This window comes from Coturnix japonica, chromosome Z (genome assembly GCF_054131305.1).
Source record: "Coturnix japonica strain WE chromosome Z, WE-NBRP24, whole genome shotgun sequence".
Taxonomy (NCBI): Eukaryota; Metazoa; Chordata; class Aves; order Galliformes; family Phasianidae; genus Coturnix; species Coturnix japonica.
Genome location: NC_140702.1, coordinates 14,133,509 through 14,156,805, shown reverse-complemented (window position 1 = coordinate 14,156,805; position 23,297 = coordinate 14,133,509). Strand labels below are relative to the sequence as shown.

At 36.1% G+C, this 23,297-nt stretch overlaps 1 long non-coding RNA gene across 1 annotated transcript in view; it reads right to left on the bottom strand.

Annotated features, from left to right (window-relative positions):
• Window positions 1-16,111: 16,111 nt before the first annotated feature.
• Window positions 16,112-23,297, bottom strand: part of LOC146753760 (uncharacterized) — a 64,629-nt gene continuing 57,443 nt past the window's right edge. The window contains exon 3 of the long non-coding RNA XR_014939217.1: window positions 16,112-16,595. This is a non-coding gene — a long non-coding RNA (uncharacterized LOC146753760). The remainder of the gene's footprint in view (window positions 16,596-23,297) is intronic.

The window sequence follows — 23,297 nt, the reverse complement described above, 5'->3', positions numbered from 1 at the left end:
TATTCCAAGCTACACTTTAGAAGAAACATAAGCACTCTTGAGAACAATGCAGTGGTATGTGATGGGAGGAAACAAGTTCATTAATTGGAAGTAGTTCTCCACTATGACATGATATGCAAACCAAGAAGTCATACTTTCACTGGGATACAGTAATTCTCTATCCACTTTTAGTTTACAATATCTGGTAAATAACAATCTAAATCCACAAAGTGAGTGAGCAAAAATTCCCTCATGCCATCCTTAAGTTAGACATACCTAAGCCACTGAATCCTAACTGGTCAGTTTTTCACCAAAACAAAGAGTTTGGACTGAAGTAAAATATAAGAATCATCATATTAAGCAAGTCCTAAATTTGAAATATGGAAATTATACAGATGAGAGACGAATAACCTGAAAGTATTCTGACATAATTAACAGAAACTGAGAACAAAAAAAATACTTTGGTTTTCCCTTAAAAATAAAGAGGGGGAGAGGGGGCGGGAGGGAGGAGTGGCAGGAGAAAGAAACTACAAACCACTGCCCACGTTATCATTGGGTAGAAGCAGCTTTTGAATTTATGTAAGCCAATACCTAAAGCACCATGTCAAACTTATATGTCAGATATTTTTCCACTAAAAGAAATGGAATGCTTGATATTAAAAGATTTTGTGTGGAAATGTCCAAAGCAGCAGGTTTCCTATTTCAACATAATTGAACAGCACATACCAATATTTCCTAACTCCAGACTTTGTAGTTCAGAATGGCTGACCCTAAACATGTGGGGGATTTTTGTTGTTTTATATTTTAATAAAGATACAGTAATGGGTTCAGCACAGCTCTTTTCCATTTTATTGGGGATTGTTTAAATTAGTGCCTGCAGGGTTCTAATTGGGAATGGGGATATTTATCAAAATATATGAGATTTTCCTGGGACATTATTTTGTTCCTATGACTCTTACCAGACCTTCCTGGCTGACAGGCTGGACACAGGGATTTACTCCCTACCACGAATCTGAGCTTGGGAGCTGATGAAGAATGCTGTATTTTACTAGTCCCGCCTCTTCCAATTGCCATGAAATATATTTTTCTACACCAAGAATACCTGAGCCTGGATGCAATATATTGTCCAGATGTTTGCCATGAGAATTCAAGTATTTGCTGACTGTGATCTACTTCATTCTCTTCATTGGAACACTTTAAGTTTCACCTCCAGCTCTTCCCTGCTCCTCCACACAAGGTAGCAGTAGTAGCTGTTCCTGGCTGACCAACCCATGCTTCCCCTGTTATCACTGAAACAGCAGCGAGAATCAGGGTCAGAGGGATATGAGAGAGACTTACTAATAAAGACAACAGTCTCCAAAATCAAGTCCAGCCCTTGACATTAATTGGCAGAGCAAGATAATAACCACAGCTCAGAAAACACATTTAGCAAATAATTAGCAGTAGTATTTCATATATTGTGCTTTCTTCTGCTTGGAAAATTGTAGAGAGATGATGTCCACTTTATGCAAAAATGCTTTACCTCCATTTTCACGCTTCTTTTATATCCATAATCAGCATTCATATAACAGTGTACCATGGATGTCTCGACTGCTTTAATGAGAAATAAATGCATTCAACAAATAGAGAGAATGAGAGTATTACAGCTCCATGACTTGGCTTGTTTCTTAACCAGTGCACTAAAAAGAGAATCCTGAATGTTCATATCTTGTTGTCTGCAACATTTTCTCTTACAGTTTATGTTCATGTACATCATTGACAAAGACAGATTATGATTAAATTACTACTAGGAAATATTACCCCATTTTTAAAAGGTGACTGAAACAGTTCATATCACTTCACACCTTTGGGAAATGAGCCCATAAGGAAGTTCTGAATCACCATCTGAATTGTAGTAATTTGCCTATCTGCTGAGGGAAATCTAGCTTCTTAAATAGGGTGATAGCAATGGGACATGGCAAAGAGAACATAGCCATGCTCAGAACTGTTAAAAGCACCCTCCAGTTCACTCTCCTTTCTTGTTGCAGTTTCTTCTTCAAAATCAAGTCATGAGGAAAGAAAAATAAACTGTTATTTCATCCTCTTACATTCCTAAGAGAATCTGTCAAAATCTAAACCATGTGGTTTTTTAATATTTCACTGTCAGTGGTTCACATCGCAAACATGAAATGAAGTTAATCGTTTCAAGAATTCTTTCATCATTCTTAAATAATTAATTATTCACAGATTCTTGCAATTAGTACTAATTGGTCTCAGAGGACTTTTTTGGGTTTATTACCAAGTAAACTCACAGCATTCCAGGTACCTCTGCTTGTGCTTTGCTTTTGTGCACCTTCTGTAAACTGTTCTTAAGCATATGGCATTCAGCAAGCGTATTAACCTTTTTTAAAATGCAGACAGTAGTGCTTTCTACAAGCACTAGCTATACTCTACACCTTCTTTCTGATTCTAGTAAATTTTTCTGCTTACTTCTGAAAATACACATTTGAATCTGAGAACATAAATGACCTGCTGTCTATGTCAGATTTTTTAAAAGCAGTGCCTTAGGCAGGGGAGAAACTACACCATTTCTGTCACCAGCTTTTAGTGTCCAGACGGAGTGGTTAATGACAGCAAATCCCTATAGACTAACCTGAATCAGTGTTATGAGGTACGCCATTTCATCAGATCTTCAGCTCTGTGAACCAAATATTCTCCATAAAAATAAGTAGTAATTTACTTCTAAACCTGGAGTTCTGAAACCCTCCACATACATAATATGTAGACCTTTTTTATTATGTTAATTTGGGGGGAAAAAAGAAAAAAAAAAGAAAAAAAAGTAAGTAGATGCAGCAGCACTTTCTCACTGACTCTCACAGATCTGACAAGTGCTAAAATTATCCAAAGATGGATGACTCCCTTCACTCTCCCTTGCAGTCAATGGAAAGAGACAAAATATATTTTAAAAAAAAAAAATCTATTTAATTGTCTGTGCTCAGCCTGACTGCATGGAGATATTCTTTTTGCTCTATTAACTATAAAGGAAATCCATGAAACATAATTTTCTCTATGACGAAAGCAGCAAATGATTTTTTTTTTCTAATCTGCTTAAATAAAATACAAAAGGGTTGAAAAATACAGACTTGGTTATTGCAAAACAATAATGCTCAACAAATCACTCAAACATGCCCTGCAAAGTGAACAGGAAAGAAACAAGCATCCAGACATTTATTTATTGTGAATTAAAGAGGGATTAAACTTAAATTAAATATGAAAGTTTTACTATCCTAAGATTCCACTTCAAAAATGTTTTTCATATCCAAGGGATCAGAAAAGATTTTTCACTAAACAAAAGCCAATGATACCATTGTATTGTAAGGACTGAAAGTCATTATATTCAGAAAGCCTTTCCTCCACCTATTTTTAGAGTTTCCAATCATCATTTTTAACCTCACAAATAGTACAGAAGCCTTTATAGTTTGTTATTTCCTGCCAGCAGAGCACCACAGCACAAGCAAACATATGCTGTCCGCCACAAAGCTGATTACTAAATTCCAGGTAGCGACCAACATGGGGGCACCATAAAGCTTTGCTGCTGCAGTCGTTCTGGTGCTGAAAGCATTTGTTGTCTCCAGCAATTTCAGAAAACAGCCTTTTGGTTGTACAAAGCAAATAGCTCTTACATTCTCAACCTTTTTTTTGACTGCTCTGCCTTTCCTCATCATGCACAGGGCAGTAAAGTCAAGAAAGAAGTAATATATGGTATCCTGAAGAAAAAGAGGAGGAAAGTCATTCTCCTGTGGTTTCCCATACCCTCATGACATCAATTTAGCCTGTGATAAAAACTACTTTGTGAGGTTTCTCTGGTCATCTATCAGGAAAAAAAAAAAAAATCCTTCTCTCAGCACTGCTGAGTTCAGTTTGTGGTGGTAAATACAGATTTTCATTCTTATTTTTAATTTAAAGCTCTGATTACTATAGGAAGTGTTCCCCTTACTAATTTCCCTGAATTCTCCTATATGTACTGGATGGGCCTGGAGTGTCCAGCTGTGGCAGATTCACCCCTGGCTTGAACGACATGAAAGCACTTTAGTAATCTCAAATTAGAGAGAAGAAAATTCTTAGAAACTGAATTCTGAGACGTTCCATAATACTTTCTTCTGCTGCTCAAAAGCTGAATCCAGAAGAAAAAGAATTACATAACGAAACGGAAAGGTAAATGAGGACATAACATTATAGTCATCTGGTTTCCTGAGGACCTTGTCTTTTCTCCACAATCAGCGCAGTCAGTTGAATATGAAAAGACATGCTAAGGGACAGGGTGGTATAATCTTCCATAGCCTTGTCTGCATTAGGTACTATACTAGCACTGCCCTGTGCTTTCCATGGGCTGCATTGTAGGGCATCATTTACTGCTACAAGGCAATGTTACAGGGCAGACTTGCATAATTACAGAGGCTACTTGTCTTGATAAGTCTTTTTCTTAGGCCATCATTTTCATCATAGTCGGGGAAAAGAAGATGTACAATATTCCAAACTAATTTAATCTTATTTCTTGTTTTGTTGCTGTCAGAATCCTTAATTCCAGTGTGCATGAATTAAAGCTTATGGGGAAAAAGAAGTGCTGCTTCAGTCTTTGTAGACAAGATTGGCCCTCAGGAAACCCAGACTCTGGAGATAAGAGAGAGCGTCTGAGAGAAAAAAAAGAGTGTGCCTAGCAGGACGAGGGAGGTGATCTTCCCCTACTACTCTGCCTTGGTGAGGCAGCATCTGGAGGGCCACAGAGATGACTGGGGACCTGGAGCATCTCTCTTATAAGGAAAATCTGAGACGTGGAATTATTTAGAGAAGACTGAGATGTGATCTCATCAGCATTCATAAATATCTGAAGGGTGAATGTCAAGAGGATGGGGTCAGAGTATTTTCAGTTGTGCACAGTGACAGGACAAGAAGCAGTGGACACAGACTGGAACACATGAATTCACATTTGAACATGAGAAAACTTTACTGCGAGGATAACAGAGCAATGGAGCAGGTTACCTGCACAGGATATGGAGATTTCTTCTCTGAAGATACCCATGATTTGTTTGGACACTTTCCTGTGCAATGTACTGTAGGGAACCTACAGTACAGGGAGTTGGACTGGATGATGTTCAGAGGTCCCTTCCTACTCCTACAATTATATGTTTCTATGATTCTGTGATTAATTGACTCTAGGGGAAAAAAGTATACTGTAGCGACTCTCATCCATTTGTTTCAAACCACCACTTTTGCAAAGGCTGCCAAGTTTGAAACAGTGTATTACCAAATGGAGGCTTCATTAATGCCACTATTATTAAGAAAGCAATGCTAGTGTAACTGGATGTTCAGAACCTGACAACATTTCTCCTTGTGATTGATTGAAGTCCTATTTCAGAAAATAGAATTAATACCAACTTCATTTCCCGTTTGAATTTTGTTACACCTTGCCATATCCAAAATACAGAATACAATGGATCCATAATTTCCCATTATAATTTTCTTGCAGTTCACCATATGTAAACTACAGGATGCCATGGATCTGTAGTTAGCTTTTCAATAGCAGGCCTGTCCCTAGCTCTAAAATGCTAATGCTTAAAACAAAACAAAACAAAACAAAACAAAACTAAACTAAACTAAACTAAACTAAACTAAACTAAACTAAACTAAACTAAAACAGAAGAAATGCCACGTGAAAAGTTCAGACATTATCAGACATTAAAGACTGAATGTTCATGAAGAACCACTCCAAAAACATTTTTCTAACACTCCTAAATTGTTTGTAAATATTTATGGGGATAAGACTTGATTTTATCAAAAAATTGGTGTAAAAAAAAAACTAAGGGAAATGAGTGAAAACTACATTATTTGATGAGAACTTAATAATTCTATGATTCTATAATGTAGGCAAGTAACATCAAAACTCTATACTACTAAACTGTTGTGGGCATTTACGAGGATTTGAGCTGTGACACGGATAATACCTCCCCTGTTCAGTCCCTTACCTTGTGATGCGTCTTGGGCAAGCATTTCAAATGTACACTCTAGGGGGAGTAGACGAAGTGATTAAGGTATATAAGGTGTTGATTACTCCCAATAAACGCCATTTTGCTGTCTTCCTTGCTGAGTCATGGTGGCTTTTTGGCCCTAGCGGGGGGGTAAAGCTAGAACCTGGGGCAAAGGGGGGTTTGAACCATGGAAGCACACGACAACTCTAAACACTAAAACTTCCTTCACTTTGGCTGATGTAAAACTATCTTTCATGCTTGTAGACCACAAGGTTATAGATACTAAACATATGCGCAAAGTTTCTAAAAACACAGAAGTACAAATAAAAGATTAAGATTGGTGGGAAAGAGCATTTTTCCGTATAACTATAGCTAAATTTTCCATTCCTGTTTTTTAATTGTCTTGATTATATTCTCCATCTTTAAAAAAGAAACAAAAAATGCTGAAAAATGCTAATCTGTAACGCAATAACATGAAGGAAAAGTGATGTTTTGATTGCAGTGAAAGATATTAAACTAGTTAAAGAATTTTTGGTTGACAGAAAAATTTTAATCCATGTAGACTTTGGAATAAGCCATAACTGAGGATGCTCAGTTCTTGTGACAGATAACATTGCAAGTTGAACAGCTAGACACTTTGGTTATCAGATCACTGTGACTGTGTTCTTTCAGTGTTTGGAGAAGGACCTGAATTTCCGCCTACAGCAGAGTGACCTCAAATGAGCCAAAATATAAAATCCTCCTGGGATTTGTAGTTCAAGTCAACCTTTACAGCACACTTCCCTCAATAATTTAAATCTCTGTTTAAAAAGAAGTACTGTAAAAATTTTATTCATTTGCCTTGTAGCACATGCAAATTTATGGTACAATGTCTCCACTGCAGATGTTTCTGCTGTTGCAGAGGTGCTGAAGAAAGCAACATTTCTGAACTAATACATGGTTTCAAGCTGATTGTCAATCTGAATGATTGGCAGTTTCACTGAGAAATGTAGCATACTTCCCAACAGGAAATTACTTCATTTCTCCCATCTAGCTCGTGCTACCTAGATGTTGATATCATGTGAAAACACTTATCTCTCCAGGCTTGGCGATTACCAAAATAGCATCGCAGATCTGGAGGCTATTTTATAGTAGAATCATGCCGAAGTCTTGCGAAAAAATCTGCTGGGGAAAAAATGTCACAAAAGAGCATGGGAACTGTACTTTCCCTTGTCATAGCAAAGAAAAGCATAGAAAGTATATAGGCAGGGAATAGATAGATAGATAGATAGATAGATAGATAGATAGATAGATAGATAGATAGATAGATGATAGATAGATAGTATAGGTATGTAGAAATAGACACAGGTTTATAGAGAGTATAAAAAATAATGACATTATTAGAGCTAAGGAATAGCCATATGTGTTAATGATAGAGGTGATATATGTCACAAACATACAATGCATATGTATGTATGTGACTTATGCGTGCATAAATACACATATTTCTACAAGTACTTATGCATATTTTGTGATGTATGTGCATTTATGTATTTACACGTATACACATCAATGCACATATCTATATTTAGATACAATTACACAGTTTAAACTTCTATTCTATTCTATTCTATTCTATTCTATTCTATTCTATTCTATTCTATTCTATTCTATTCTATTGCATTCTATGCTATGCTATGCTATGCTATGCTATGCTATGCTATGCAGTGCTATTCCATTCCATTCCATTCCATTCCATTCCATTCCATTCCATTCCATTCCATTCCACTCCTTTCCATTCTATTCTATTCCATTCCATTCCATTCCATTCAATTCCATTCCATTCCATTCCATTCCATTCCATTTCCTTCCATTCCATTCTATATAGAGAGGTTACATATAACTATTCTTTATAAGTGCATCTAGCATAGATGTGCATATAGTATCTACACATATACAATTAGTGAAAAATTTTAACAAAATTATCTTCTTCCATACAAGAAATCTTCAGTTTATACTTCTACTGTGACTCTGAGTATGGGATGGATTTTCTCTGATGGCTGTGATCATCCACTGTATTATGATCACATGAAACACTATTCACAGAAGTGGACTGAAAAAAAAAAAAAAAAATTTAAAAAAGTATAAAAAGTGCTAGAAGAAAATTATGTTTGTGCAATATTTAAAATGTTTCCTCTTATGACAAACAGTTCCAAACCATTTGAAATCTAAGTGCTGCATTCTTCAGTGGTTTCTCACATATAAAAAAACTACTGAGCCTCTCAGAGACAGCTAGGGCAAACTGCAAAGGGAACATTTGGTTCTTCCCTTTTGCTAGAAGCAAATATTTCTTTGCATACTAAGCACATAGATTGCTAGTACTAGTGATCTACACAGCAAGGCCAAAGACTCCATGTTTAGATGTCTGGAAAAATTTCATCTTACAAACAGTAATGAGGCATTGGAACAGGCTGCTCAGGAAGGTGCTGGAGTCACCACCCCCAGATGTGTTCAAGAAACGCATAGATGTGGCACAGTGGGTCATGGTTAGAGGGCCCAGCTGGGGCTACTGTTGATCTTAGTGGTCTTTTCCAAGTTTAATCGTTCTGTGATTCTGAGATTCTATGCCAAGAGTTGACACAGTTGCTGAGTGGAAACACAAACAGGAGACAGCAAATCTTCTTAGTGACCATAGGCAGATGTCTTAGTATTTAAGCAGAGCAGAGACCACAGCAGCAAATCCTGTACAGATAACTGCCACTTGCAATGCAACTTGTGTCCTCTGCAGAAACAAACATAAAAAAATACAAACCATGCTGCATCTTGGGAATAGATCTGTGGAAGATAATGTTGCAGAACTGCATTTTTCTTTAGCTGCTTCACAAGTGCAGCTCTCAGAAAAACATTCTCAAAACTGTCTTCCCAAAGATATGTTTGGAAAACAGAACTGAAAAAGGCTGTTACGATGTAGACTGTGGTAACCTCCCTCAATCACAGAATCATGGAGGTTGGAAAAGATCTCCAAGAACATGCAGTCCAACCATCCACCAAACACCAATATTTCCCCACTAAACCATGTCCCTTAGTACCACATCTACATTTTTCTTGAACACCTTTTGGGACAGTCACTCCATCACTTACCTGGACAGCTCATTCCAGTGCCCAACCACTCTTTTGGATAAGAAAGTTTTCCTAGTACTCAACCTGAACCTCCTTTGGTATGAACTGAAGCCATTTCCTCTAGTCCTATTACTGTTATCTGGTAGCAGAGGATGACTTCTTCCTTACCACAATCTCCTTTCAGGGAATTTTAGAGAGCAGTATGTTCTCCCCTGAGCCTTCTCTTCTCCAGACTGAAAAATTCCAGTTCCCTCATCTGCTTTTCATAAGACTTATGCTCCCAACCCCTCACACCTTTGTTGGTGTCCACTGAACATGCTCCAAAACCTCTATGTCTTTCTTACAATGAGGCACTTAAAACTAAGCACAGTATTCAAGATGCAGTCTCAACCACTAGGGCTGAGTACAGAGTGGTGATCTCCTCCCTCCTCCTGATGGCTACGCTATTTCTGATATAAGCCAGCATGCCTTTGCATTTTTTGGCCATCTGGGCAAACTGCTGGCTCATGTTCAGCTGAGCATCAACCAACATTCCAGGTCTATTTCTTCCACTCTAAGGAAGCAATAAATGAGGAAAATAAAATATTTCACTGCTCTTTTACACAAGGTTAATGCGTTGAATTGCACAGAGACCTAGTGGTTGGCCTGGGTAAGCCAACACCCACCCAGCGGCTCGCTCAGTATCAGTCCTCACATGGATAGGGAGAATATGGTGAGGAAGCTTGTGCGTCAAACTCACTGCTTACCAGTTACCTCACCAGAACCTCAAATTACTTAATTTTCTCACAAGAAAATTAGACTCAAGTTGGCGGAAATTAATTTAATTTATTGTAATTTAAAATATGTTGTCCGTATTTCCAACATCTTTTGCATTTTTCAGCTTTTTTGTTCTTTTTTTTTCTTCTTCTTCTTTTTTTTTTTTTTTTAAACAAAATGACAAGCTGAATTGATACCGTATCTAAGCAATATTTACCATACTGTTTGCCACTGTAGTCTATGTTCCTCACAATGTTTTCTTGAAATTCAATCCACTATTTTGCACTGAACAAAGGTTTTCACCACCTGGGTGCTATCCATAACGTTCATTATATGATCATATTTTGTTCTCCTGCTCATCACTCAATGTCTCATTTTAATGTGTATTGTTTCAATAAATTTACCAGTGATGAATTAAATCAGTGATGGAGCTATCCAGTTGCTACACTGTGAGCCCTCTCCTGGCTTTGCCATGTCTTGTCCAATCCAAAGAATTTAAAGAAGTTGCCATCTTACCAATTGCTTCTGGGGGGATGAAAAGCCACACCTGACACAGAACTCAGCAGCAGATGCTATCAAGCTTTAACCACATTAAGAAGCAGTCATTTGTCTTGCTGCTGTGATTTATATCTTAGTTTGAATATATAAAAGCGTTTTACATATCAACTATAACTACACATCTTATTAAGCAGCCTCTTGTGCCATACTTTGCCAGAAGCACTGAAAATTCCAAATAATTCTGCCAACTTGTTTTCCTTCTCCTGTTTTTGTTGTTGTTGTTTTCCCATTATTATAGTCATAAATTACAAGTGAATTACTGCTGAAAAGCACCCAAATACATGTGGCTTGAACATTTTACAAAATAAAAAAATATTAAAAAGAAAAAAGAAAAAGAAAAAAAAAAAAAAGATTCAGGTAGTCCTGGGAATTTCTGAATTCAATTCAAATTTATTTGATAGCTTTAGATGGGAAAAAAGAAAGGATCTTTTTTTTTTTTTTTTTTACCCTCTCTATTCTCAGAATGCTGCATTTTAATATTTCAGATGTAGAATGTTTTGCATTGAGTTTTAGATGCACAGTGAAAGTTATATACTATTCATAAAAGCAAATAGGTAGAGAACTTATCTGATCAAGCACACTTAGTCATATGAAGCTTATATAAAATGGAGCAAATTGCTGACAAATGGTCATGTATTTATTTACAAGCCAGGTAATAAGTTTGAGCTCAAATAAAAGAATAACACACTATACAGCAGTTAAAGTCAGGCTTTACTGTTTTGAACTTTTTGGAAGAATCCTCAGTTTCACTGATGAAAATTCATCTGCACAAAACCAGTCACTGAGTCAAAGTGGATGTCGCAGAATTACAAGTGATACACTTTTTCAAATAAAGTCTCTCTTTTTCCTCTTTTAAACAAAATGTTGTGAAATTTCTAATGTGACAGTTTGCAATTACCTATATTACTTCCATCATAAAATCTCTGCACTAAATTGAAAGCAGTACCATTTTTTTGAAATTAAATTAATACTTTGCTGAAAGTATGACAGGTAATTGATTTAATTTATTTCTCTTTCAGCACATGCAAATAACTGAACGGAGTGATATTTGTACTCCAGCAAGAAGCCCATCTTGAAAATTGTTTTGCTTTCCCTAGGTGTCTGAATTTATTTCCTAACAACTGGTCTTAGAGAATCTCATACAAAAGAAAAGGACGGAAAATGAAACAGGACTGAAGAGTGATATGGTATATACAATACAATAGTAGTAGTGGTTGTAGTACGTAATTTCATGATTGCTCTAGCTTCCATTCTTGTGTTTATTCTCTTAGACTGGCATGAATATCACCTGCTACTGATAAAAACACAGCTTAAATAAAATAATTCCATCTATAGAGTGAGCTGGAAGACAATAATCAGGAGTAAGTAGACTCCTGTACTAGTGTACTCCTGACTATTGTACTTGTCACATGCCTCATCTCAGAATATCTGTTGAATTCATTTAAAAGCTTTTTTTTTGTAGTATTGGTGCTAGGTTCATTTTACTGCCTAAAATAAATTTCCAATGTAAATTTTCAAGAAAAATGCTGGTAACGTAGAGGCTTTATCTTGTTTCAAAACTTACTGGGCCTACTTCTATTCCACAATATATTTGAATGGCATTCAGTACCCTTAGCTATCTAACAGCTCTAATATGAGTCCGTGCTTTAGACTTGTAGAATGCTAATGATTTCTAAGCATAAAGTTAGTCCTCACTTTTGAGAATTTTTCCTCGATATTTCAGTTCTTTAGGACCTTGCATTTCATAGCATAAATGAAAGTAACTGTTTTAAAGAAATTCATTTCAAAATAATGTTATTAAATTTTTTAAAAGTACTTATAACCTCAGTGTGTTCAATTGTATATTTCATAGTTGAATACATAGATGTCTTTAAGGCTTCATGTCAGTTTTCAAAACACTTTAAAAGCTGTATCTGGTTTAACACTGAAATTTTTGAGAAGTGTCACAAATACAGAAATGTTGCAACAGCTAAAAAAAATGCCATAGGGCATCAAGATGACAGTGATGAGAACAATGGCATTTTGATGTCCAAATACACAGGTAGAGTATTGAAGAAATAAAGTGTTGATGTCTAAAACATTCACCTTTGACTAAGTCTTCTTTCCATGTTCTCAGTCACTCCCCATTAACAGCATCCAAGTAAATTACATTAGAATTTTTATCAGAAGTACAGGTATGTTTGTACACACACACACACACACACACACCCCTACCTTTTGCACTAGGTGTCAGAGTCAGATAGACACTTCTCCTCCTGTTCATTTCAAATCATAATCTCACACCTATTTAAGAACTCTGCATATGTTTGTCAACAGTCTGTTCATGTAACATTTAGAAGAAATTTTTAATGTTTTCTTTTGTGTTTACAAAAGTAAACATCACTGTGTTGGACTTACAAAAATGTACTGTTTAAAATGATTATTTATTTCAACACACTCAATCTGAGGAAATACTTCTTATTTTCATTCATTCTCTCCGCTTAATTGCCTTCCTCCACCTCACTTCTCCTCCTCTGCTCACACCAACTGACTTGACAAGCACTCATCAGCTGCTATCTTTTTCTTTAAAAATTATACTCATAAGGATCATAGAATCACAAAATGGTTTAGGTTGCAGGGGACCTTAAAGCCCACCCCAACATTGGCAGGGCTGCAACCCAGCAGGTCAGGTGAGAGCAGAGACCCATCCAACCTGGAGCATCCACTGTTTCTCTGGGCAGTCTGTGCCAGGGCTTCACCACCTTCCAGGTGAAGAATTTCTTCCTGACATCTAACCTAAATCTCCGCTTATAGTCTAAGGCCATTTGCCCTTGTCCTGTCTCTACCAAGCAAGATAACAAGTCAGTCCCTCTCCTGCTTGAGAGCTCCCTTTAAGTACTGGTAGGCCATAATGAGGTCTCCCTGGACACTTCTCTGAGCCAAAAAAGCTCCCTCAGCCCTTCTTCACAGTAGAGGTGCTCTAGTCCTCTGATCATCTTCAAAGGAAATTAACTGTTAATTTAAGAAAATTCTTGAAGATTCATCAAAATCTATTCTCAATACAGAATACAATGCCCTCTCTTTTGCTGGTCTGTTTTCTTCTTTCCTTCATATGTGCATAATAGTATACCTGTTCAATATTCACTTCCTTTCAGTTATCATGATGCAATTGAGTAACTAAAGGGCAAGAAAGCAAATGTAGAGTAATGTGTTTGAAGCAGAGCAGCTTCACATCCTTCTTTAGATTTTACAAGTTAATTTGCCAGTGTTTTTACTATATATCATACATGAAGCAATAATTGCTTTATGAATTAAAATGTAATGAGAATCCATTTCATCTGGGACTAGACTGCTTGCCTGGAAATTTCACTGTGACTATCAATGCAAGAAAATCATAAATGGTACTAAAAACTGTATTTGTGCTCATAGAATGGTCCCACTGCTTTCCATAAGACTGCATTCTATTGAGCGGACTGCACAGCCCATCCAGGAATTATAGTACTTAGGTTTTCATTTGTGTGAGTGCATTGGGTTTCTTTATGCCAGCAGTACTTGTTACAAACCCCAAGGAACAAAAGCTTGTTGATTTGGTGGCTTAGAAATTACTTTTTTTCCTTATTTTATTTTTTTTGATTTATTTCCTCCAAGTGGGAATTCAACACTGGCCTTGCACTAACTGCACCATCACTAAGCGAGCTGAACTTGTGAATCTGCTTATGCCTTCCTTGTGCACAGAATCTAGCCCTATTTCAGCTGAAAGGGAATCTGTACCTGTGAGATAAGATCATCCAGTCAAGCAATCTGTTTAACCATCAAGGTACAAATTGCTGGTGAGATATGGCTCAGAGAAAAAGGGATTCTTCAGATGCTTTGCTGCCATTCTTCTCTCAGTTGCATAATATAGAACTGTTTTCATATAACTTTATCCTGGTTTGTAGTCTTTCAGATAGAAACTTTCTCCTCTTGTGCCCCTCCCCTCCCTGCACTGTAAAGGTGTGGATCTTCCCCATGGAGAAGCCCTGGGAATGCACACATAGTTCAAGAGCCAAACCATCAGTGTGCTATTATAAGTACTGACTGAAAGCAGGGTACAGGGAGGGCAGTTGTATCTCTTGTCATTTCCATGGAAATAAATAGGAGGTGTTATTTTTGGAGCAAGCTATATACATACAGCCCAAGACAATTTCTATTCATTAAGTGTAGCCCAAGCATGCCACAAACTTGGATACCACCAATTCACCATTAGGGAGCATGCTGAACTGGTAGAGGTTACAGTTAGACTCTAGATGCATGTTTTATTAAATAATAATAATAATAGCAATTAAAAATATATATAAATATTTCATGATGACAACTCCATCACTGTGAGAAGATAACTCCTGATGCAGAAGAGTCCACTGGAACATACCAGTTCTTCAGCTCTGGAAAAGCTCCTGGTAATTAATTAGTAAAGAAACATAGAAGGCAATGGGAATCCACCCAGCCTAAGAGTGCAGATCCCTTTCTGTTCCAAACTGGGCATAAATTAAGGTTCCTCTCACATCCCAGTCAGAGCTCAGTTACAGAAGTACATTCACAAGAGCTCAACTGCAGCTTAGCATTGTGACAGGTTTCTGGATAGTCAAAAAATGCCATTCCAAACTCCAGTTCCTTCAAGAAGAGCAGGAAGAGTTGGAACATTAAGCAGAACTTCACTTCATGCTGAGTTTAGCAAACTAATCGTAAAAGGAATTTGAAATTTCTTTTGATTTGTTTACACATTTGCTACTGTTTTGTTTTGTTGACTTTGGAGAAGCAAAATCACCCATGCAGGGAATTAAAATACCTTGTGAAGGCACTGAGCTGTGAGAAAGACTCACGTTTTGAAGATGGTATAACTTTAGGCCTTAATTCATGTATAGTAGCCCATCTCAAATAATTATATACGCTCTATTGCAGGAAATCAGACACAGATTTTCCAGTAAATACGACATATAGAGGTGAACTCAGAGGTATTCTTCCTTTCATTACTGATGTCATTGAAGATACCTTTCCCACTGCCCCAAGTACTTTCCACAGAGGTTTTTTTCCCCCGCTTCCCTTTTCCTTCCCACCCAGCATCCTTTCAGTGGGATGGGGAAGAGAATCAGGGAGAGGAAAAAAAGGACAAAAAAAAACCAAAAACAAAACAAAGTAGAACTTGTGGGTTGAGATAAAAGGCTATTTTCTAATACCAAAGAGGTAGGGGGGAAAAGGGGGAAATTATAATAGTGATGAACAACATAATTGCTCACAACCCACCAGCAAATGCCCAGGCAGTCCCTGAGCAGCATTTGCCTCCTGGCAAACTCCCCTTATTATTAGAGTTTTCTCACATGCTGTCATATGTTATGGAACATTCCTTTGGTCAGATTGGGTCAGCTGTTCTGCCCCCTCCCAGCTCCTTGTGCACCCTCAATAACAGTGAAGTATACATTTTTGTTTAACAGTATTTTCCCCTGAAGTATTTTTTTGAGAATACTCAGGCAGTTATACTACTGTTGGTGCAACTGAAGCCTTCCTGAAAGTCTGATATGATTTCTCCAGAGTATACTAGAGGAAATCTATATAGGGTAACACAGGAAGGAATCTATGTCACATCTTCATGGCACAGCTCATTACCTTATCATATCTTGGCACCAACAGAGATATAGTTTAAAATTAGTATGTTCTGATGACTGAAAAATAATTCAATGCATAAAGATACAGATCTGCTCTCATTGCATGTCATTTTATTGTTATCAGTCTCTAGGGTACAGCTTCATTTGCCAAAGTGTGCATATAGCCCATTTAGGGAATCCCACAAGAGTTCTGAAACCAAACACCATTCACAAAAGAAAAAAAAAAATACTCAATTATTTCATTGCCGAGATGATTGTGTTAGATAAATGAGCATTGTGTTTGAAAATAATGCTAGAATGAATACGCTGGGGAGTTTCATCATTATTGGTGTGATCACAATACTGTAAAAAGCAGTCAGGTACTCTGCTGGGCGTTTTCCCATGGCATGTGTTCCCTGAAGATGCATTGTCGTCTTTCCTTTTTCTTACTTAGACCCTCCACATTTTTAATATCTCTTTTCATTTTCCCTTTAATTTTCTTCAGAATTCAAGAAGGAAGACACTACAGGATGAATTACCACCAGTTTGTCCTCTTTCTTCCTCTGAGCAGTAATTATACAGAGATTGACTTTATAGTGCACTGAAAATAAAGAAAGAAAAAAATAAATCAGAAGAAAGCAGTTCAACATTGCAAGTCTTTAAAGTGTACCCTTTCAGTAAAATTCAGAACTACAGTGGCAAAAAGAAAAAAAAAAAAAAAGAAAAAAAAAAAAGAAAAAAAGGAATAAAGAAGTTAACTTTGTTTCTAAGTATTACTATAAACTGAAGCTCTTTTCTAGGAAAGGAGCCTGAAGAAAAAAAAGAGATTTATAACATGCTTGTATATTTTAAGTTAATATGTTCTTGTTATATATTTCCTGTAATCCAATTTTGAGCCCTTGGCATAAAATGGTAATCTGGCAGGTGACTGGATAAATTGAATAGTTCAACTGCTGGAATAATCAAGGTTTTTCCTTAATTCATTGATCAAATGAGTTTTTTAAAATACATTGACTGAAAAAACAAAAAAGTTTATTGTTTTCCTGGCCTCTGAGGAGATTTCTTTTGAGTACAAATTAAATACTTTGATATTTTTGGAACATGTATCATCTTCAACATTGTTAAACTAAATCTGGTCTCAAAACTAAACATATGTTAAGGATAGAGTAATGTCATGTTGCTATAACACCTTACTGAATGTGCCAGGTTTGCATACAAAATGTGCATTTATAGAACAATGTATCTGAAAATTCTACCAAGAGATATATATACAAGAGATTAAAAAATAAGTTAATATATTAGGTGCTTTTTAAAAGAGGACAGCTGAGTAGATGTATTAAGTTTTATCTAGATTATGATCATAATAGTAATTTTTTGAGGGTCCTGGAATCAATTTATGTATTTATTTATTTGTGTAATTTTATATTTCTTTATTTGGGTGAATGTTTTCCTGTTACATTTTGTTTTCTGAAGGGAATGCAGTGTTCAGTGTGATGGTATCTTAACATACTTCTTTCTTTTAACATAGCAGTCCACTGAGAAATCAAAAAAAAAAAATTTTTTTTAAAAAAATCACCATCCCTTATTACATATGTCACGTTTTCAATAAAGAAAAATGTGCTGCCCTATTGCATCATTTTGAGAGACCAGACAGGTTCAAAAGTAATTTAAGTGTGGCTTTTGTATATGATAGCCACTTTTATGCTTTAGAGCACACCTTAAGGCTTCATCTGAAATCATTTCCATTTAACGCTGAGAATACCTGGTGAACATTTCCACTTTTTCTTTTAAAATAATCTGGAGAAGATCTAACACCAAACTTGTAATAAGAGACCTGCTGACTGTAGGCAATTTGCACAGCCTCCAGTACAAGTACTTTTATTTCAAAGTCGTATTGTTGCCTGTAAGAATTTTTGTTCAGCGTCTGCCACATTCCTGGTTACATCCCTAGTGACAGGAGTTACATAATTCCTCATATTGCAAAGTTATTAAGTGGCCAAACAGAACTGGCATATCAAAGATTAATTCCACGTGAGAATAAGTAAGTTTACTCCATTTTTGCAAGACTGGAGTTAATGAAATGTCAAAGCTTTGTTTAAGCTAGAAATAAAAAAGTGAAAAGGCCATCAGAGGGACCCTGAAAGCCTGCTAATTAATTATTTTTTCCCATCTCTAATTCACTATTAATTTATCTTATTCTCAGAAGTAATTTAAATAGAGGTAATTTAAAGATATGTTTGACTAATCACTGCAGAAACCTATATATTAATCACAGATAATATTGAAAGTGTTATGGATTCATCCATTAATCTAGTGTATAGCCTCAGAATAAAGGGATCTAGGAAACCTGGAGAAACATATTTTCTTTAAGACCCGCCTGGACGCCTTCCTGTGTGACATGGTGTAGGGAGCCTGCTTTGGCAGGGGGGTTGCACTCGATGATCTCTAGAGGTCCCTTCCAACCCCTACAATTCTGTGATTCTACAATTCTGTGATATTCTCTTGAACAGAGACAAGCATAGAAATACAGGACAAAGGAAGACTTCCAGTACTCAGAAATCTTTGTCCTTTCAACAGAACTTTTAGACTTCCATTTATTCAATGAGTCTCATCTCCTATAACTTTGAAGCCCAAGAGAAACTTTACAATAAATAGAGGAAGTCTGTTTTTCTGAACATTATATTTTTGCTCATAATGGTTTTCTTGACTTTTTTTTGTTATTGATACTGTTGTTGTTTGTTTATCTGTCACTTATACAAATGTCTGCTTAATGTCACTAGTAAAAAAGTCTCATGAGTACCAAGAACACCAAGGCTGAAAGATTCACTTGTGAGTTCTTGGTATTTTTTTTTTTTTCTCAGCATTATTTAAAATTAAAATGTGGAAGAGGAAAATTCTTGGTATTATGTTATGTTACTGCAAGAACAAAATGTTCTTATAATTAAAGGCTTCAGATAGATATTAAAATCATTTTCATGAACAAACAATAATTATCCAGAGAGGCACAGAGGGTTTCAAAGGAAACAGGAAAATGCAGGCAGCCAGACTCCTTTCAGATAAATTTGTGTTAATAATACCAGTGACACCAATGAGGACAAGATCAGAACAAAACCAATGACTTTTGAAAACTGCCTCCTACAAAATCCTGACAGACAGGACATCTTAAAGAAAGAACCCAGTAGCCATCTTGGCAGAGGTAAGACATGGGCAGGAAAAGATAAGTAATTGGTGAATAATCAAAGAAGCAAAGGTTTTCACATCTTCAAAGGACTATACCTGAAATGACCATTATGTTTACAGCCTTGAAGTGCAACTTTCTTTATCTCTAGCCAGGCAACTACTTCTCACATTACTGCAGCAGACTGAAACCAGCTCTGCAAAATTTCTATATGTCAGCTATATTTGCACATTGCATTCTGCATCACAAGCTGCACATGTGCCAGTCCATTAGAGAATATGTTTTTCTCAGCTCTCATCACTATTTTTGTTCAAAAGATATTGTACATCTGAGATGACTGAAGTTAAATTGCTATCTCTTGTCTTTTCACTGAAATCCTCCCCATAAGCCACTCTGCTTATACCTTTGCAGAATCACCTGTCCCGTACACAAGACTAAGCCACAATAGTGATTTATCAACAGCTAGGAAACCTAGCTGGATTGATCCTTACACAACAAATTTGTTCATCTTCTTTATGGATCTGTTTGGGGATAAATACATTATTCTTTGTAAGAAAAAAAAATACATATGCTCAGGCCTCTATGAAAAGCCGTCTGATATTCCATAAAATACTAGCTTTGTCCTCAACTTCTGGCCCACAGCAAAGCTTTTAGTTTATGAATTTGTGCATTTTGTATTGATTCTGTATCATTTTGATTGCCAATAATGTTATCTTCTTTATTATCATTGTGACTAATGTGACCTCTTGAAATTGATTTTGTTTATTTTTACTCTCCTTATTATTTTTTTCTTAATTTATTTGTTGCTGAGCTAGAAAAAAAATAATAAAAATATTGAGGTATTAGGTATACAGTGGGATTGATATTCCAGAGCTTGACAAAATTGTAGAGCTGTCCACTAAACCTAACACATTTGAGCATAAAAAAAATAATATATTCACTATAAAATGGAGGATAAAATTGAACTTTCAAATGCACATGCCAGATGAAGGGGAAAAATAATAATGCAATAGAAGCAGTAAGTATAATCTATTATTCTTGAACATTAAATTTATAAAATACCAAGACAAGTCATTCAATGTCAATTAACTAATCCCTCTTTCTCCCTCTCCAGCTCACTATCTTCCAGTTCTCTCAGCCTCCTCCTCAGCTTGGCTAATGAATTTAACAAAGTGTTGGTCTTTTGCATATATAGAAGAGTACCTTAGTGTGAGTAATGCAGTATAGCTATAACAATGATATAGCTCACAAGTCTTATTCCAGAGGGACAGCAATATAATTGTCCAAAAGATTAAATATATGTTTATCTTAATTACCCATGTTGTCCTGTATTAATAAGTCTTCAGTTATGATAAAGGCTTTTTACTAAATCCTGTTACCTCAAGTATCTATGACCATTAACTACGCAAAATGTTCCTGCCAAGTCTGAAAGAACTGCTTAGGAAAAGAAGAGTTTTACATCTAACCACCACCCCTGCTCATGTCTAACTAGGTATAGCTGACTGGACATTTTCTAAATCATCTTTATGTGAGGAATTAACTCCCTCTGCATACAGTGAGAGTATTTTCTCTTGCTTCTTTAGCAGCAGATGATGAATTAATTCATTTTCACTTACGACACAACCCAACTAATTGCAGGGCTACTCATTCATTTTCTTGGATATAGCTCAAAACACAGATCAACATATGGTAGTACAATGAATAATGAATTTGCTGTGAATCTCTTTCCAAATAGAGAACTACTAGAGTACACTTTTCCAGTTCTGGAAAAACTCCTTAATCTGCACAAAAAGTCATGATTAACATCAGAAGTCACACATTTTTGTAGCCTTGCAAATGTATGTCATTATGTGCAATGACAGATTACAATGAGATGATGACATTTCATACATTAGAGCAGTGCTGGGGCATCATATAGTGGATCTGCAATGGATGGACTTAAATCTTTCAATACAGAAGAGAAAAATCTGCCCACACAGTGGTAGAAGCACCTTTGCCAATTTCTCCAGCCAATTATAATCTTGCACACATTAAACTTTAGAAACTCATTCCTTTTGTTTTTGCATCTTTCTTTGCCAGTCTTTAAAACTAGCTGCTGAATATAATCACAATTGAACTAACATTTCTTCCATTACTATCTGAATCAGTATTGCTGAATCACAGAATTGCTCATGCTGTAAAAAGGCTTTAAAGATTGTCAAGTCCAACCACAAAATGCAATACAGAAAAAAAAAAAAGAAAAAAAAAAGTAGGGGAAAAAAATACAGAAAGCTGAAAACAAAAACAGTAACAAATCATGAAGATGTTTTAATAATATATTTTTTACTTAAATATGAGAGAAGCATTTGTGCTGGAGTGCTGGATATTGGTAAGAGAGTATGAAGAAATTATTCAAATTGTTCCTTTGTATACTATTCCAACTTAAGCTTTCCCTAATTTTGTGGACATTACTTCAAGGGAAACTTAAGAAAAGGATTCATAGGAGGAACAGAAAAATGTAGGAGTTGAGTTTTCAAATATTCAAGAAGACTTCCATTCAAATATGAGATGCACTATCACATTAGGCAGGAAAAGGCAATGGATATTAGTGTGGACTGGTCAGAGGTAGATATTAGAAGTTCAGTAACGAGTGTCAGGGATTCAGTAGATATGTTTTATGAGATCTGTTTGCCAAAGCTAAAATCAGGGACAAATAAAAGTATGCAGACAGAGGTTAATAGCCAAAGTAATCAGTAGGGAAAATCATTTTAGAAAGGACAAACTAAATTTGATGAATTCTGGCAGTATGGATGTACAGTTGTATCAAGTCTCAACTTGGACATTAAGAACTAGATTCAGCTCTGATTAATTTTACATAAATTTGTGCCGACGTGCAATTCCTGATAACAGAGATAATGCAAAGCAAATTCTATGCTGTAGTTATGATGCATAAAATATTAGCATTTTCTTTACTTTTCTTGGTAATTCAGGGAACAGTATTTTGATCTTCTTAGATTCACAGAGACAAAAAAGACCAGAAAGATTTCCATCAGCATTAGTGAGCACACACACACACTATTCTCAGTATTTCAAGAGAGAGAGAAGTATAAACTTTAAGTGAACCTAATGTTAAATCATCCAGAATGGCTCTGAAAAAACAGAATCATCCAGCATGCCTTAGAGAAAAAGAAATGTCCTTTTTCCTCCTTCCTCTGAATTAACTGTTTTCTCTTTTCTTGCTGAATTCATATCAAACCATATCAAGGGAAATAATTAACAAATTGCAAATAGTCTCTTCTGGAAGATCCACAGCAAACTGAATTGTTTCATTATGGTACCAGCCATGGTAAGCTCAACACCACGGAAATTCTTGAATTTTTATGAACTGAAAGTGCTCTTTTTCTGTTCAAAGCAACTAGTTTTTCCTGTGGACTGCTGATAGCAGTGTCTTATATTTTGGCAAATCGTTCATACAAGAAAAAGGTTTCAAAATTCAAGAGTGGGCACAGACTGCTCTCCACTAATGCTCCAGATCGAAGAGTAGACCACTGAAAGACTAGAACTACTTTACCATAATTGCAAGATGAACAGCAGCATGCAGAACATGGCTACGTCAGTGATATTCCACATAAATGAGTGGCCTGTAGTGTGCTTCTTTATAATGAAAAATGGATACTAATGCATCTAGTGTACTGTGGCATGTGGATATCATGTGTAAAAATGTGTGAGGAAAACATTGTTGAGTTTCCTGCTAAAAACTGTAGGCAAATCTAATTGGCAAGACTGCAGAATTAGCAAATGATGCTTTGAATGAACAATAAAATATTCAGTTGTGACATATTTTGTACTGGGACTGGTATGAAGAATGACTGCTATCTAAGAGATACCAGGAAAGATCTAAGTAGGAAGCTTCTGAAAAATTCAAGTAGCTAAATACAACAAGCGCTGAGCTGATAACAAGTCTAAGTTGCTCATACAATGTAGATATACATCACAATACACTTCACAAAAAGCACATTGAGGGCTGCAGCATCAACAAGCTATACAAAAATTCTGTGACTTGGCTGAGCATTCATTAGCTTCACCCTATTACTATAGGGTACTCTGTATTGTGGCCTGGTCTTGTTTGCTATCTCACATGGTGTA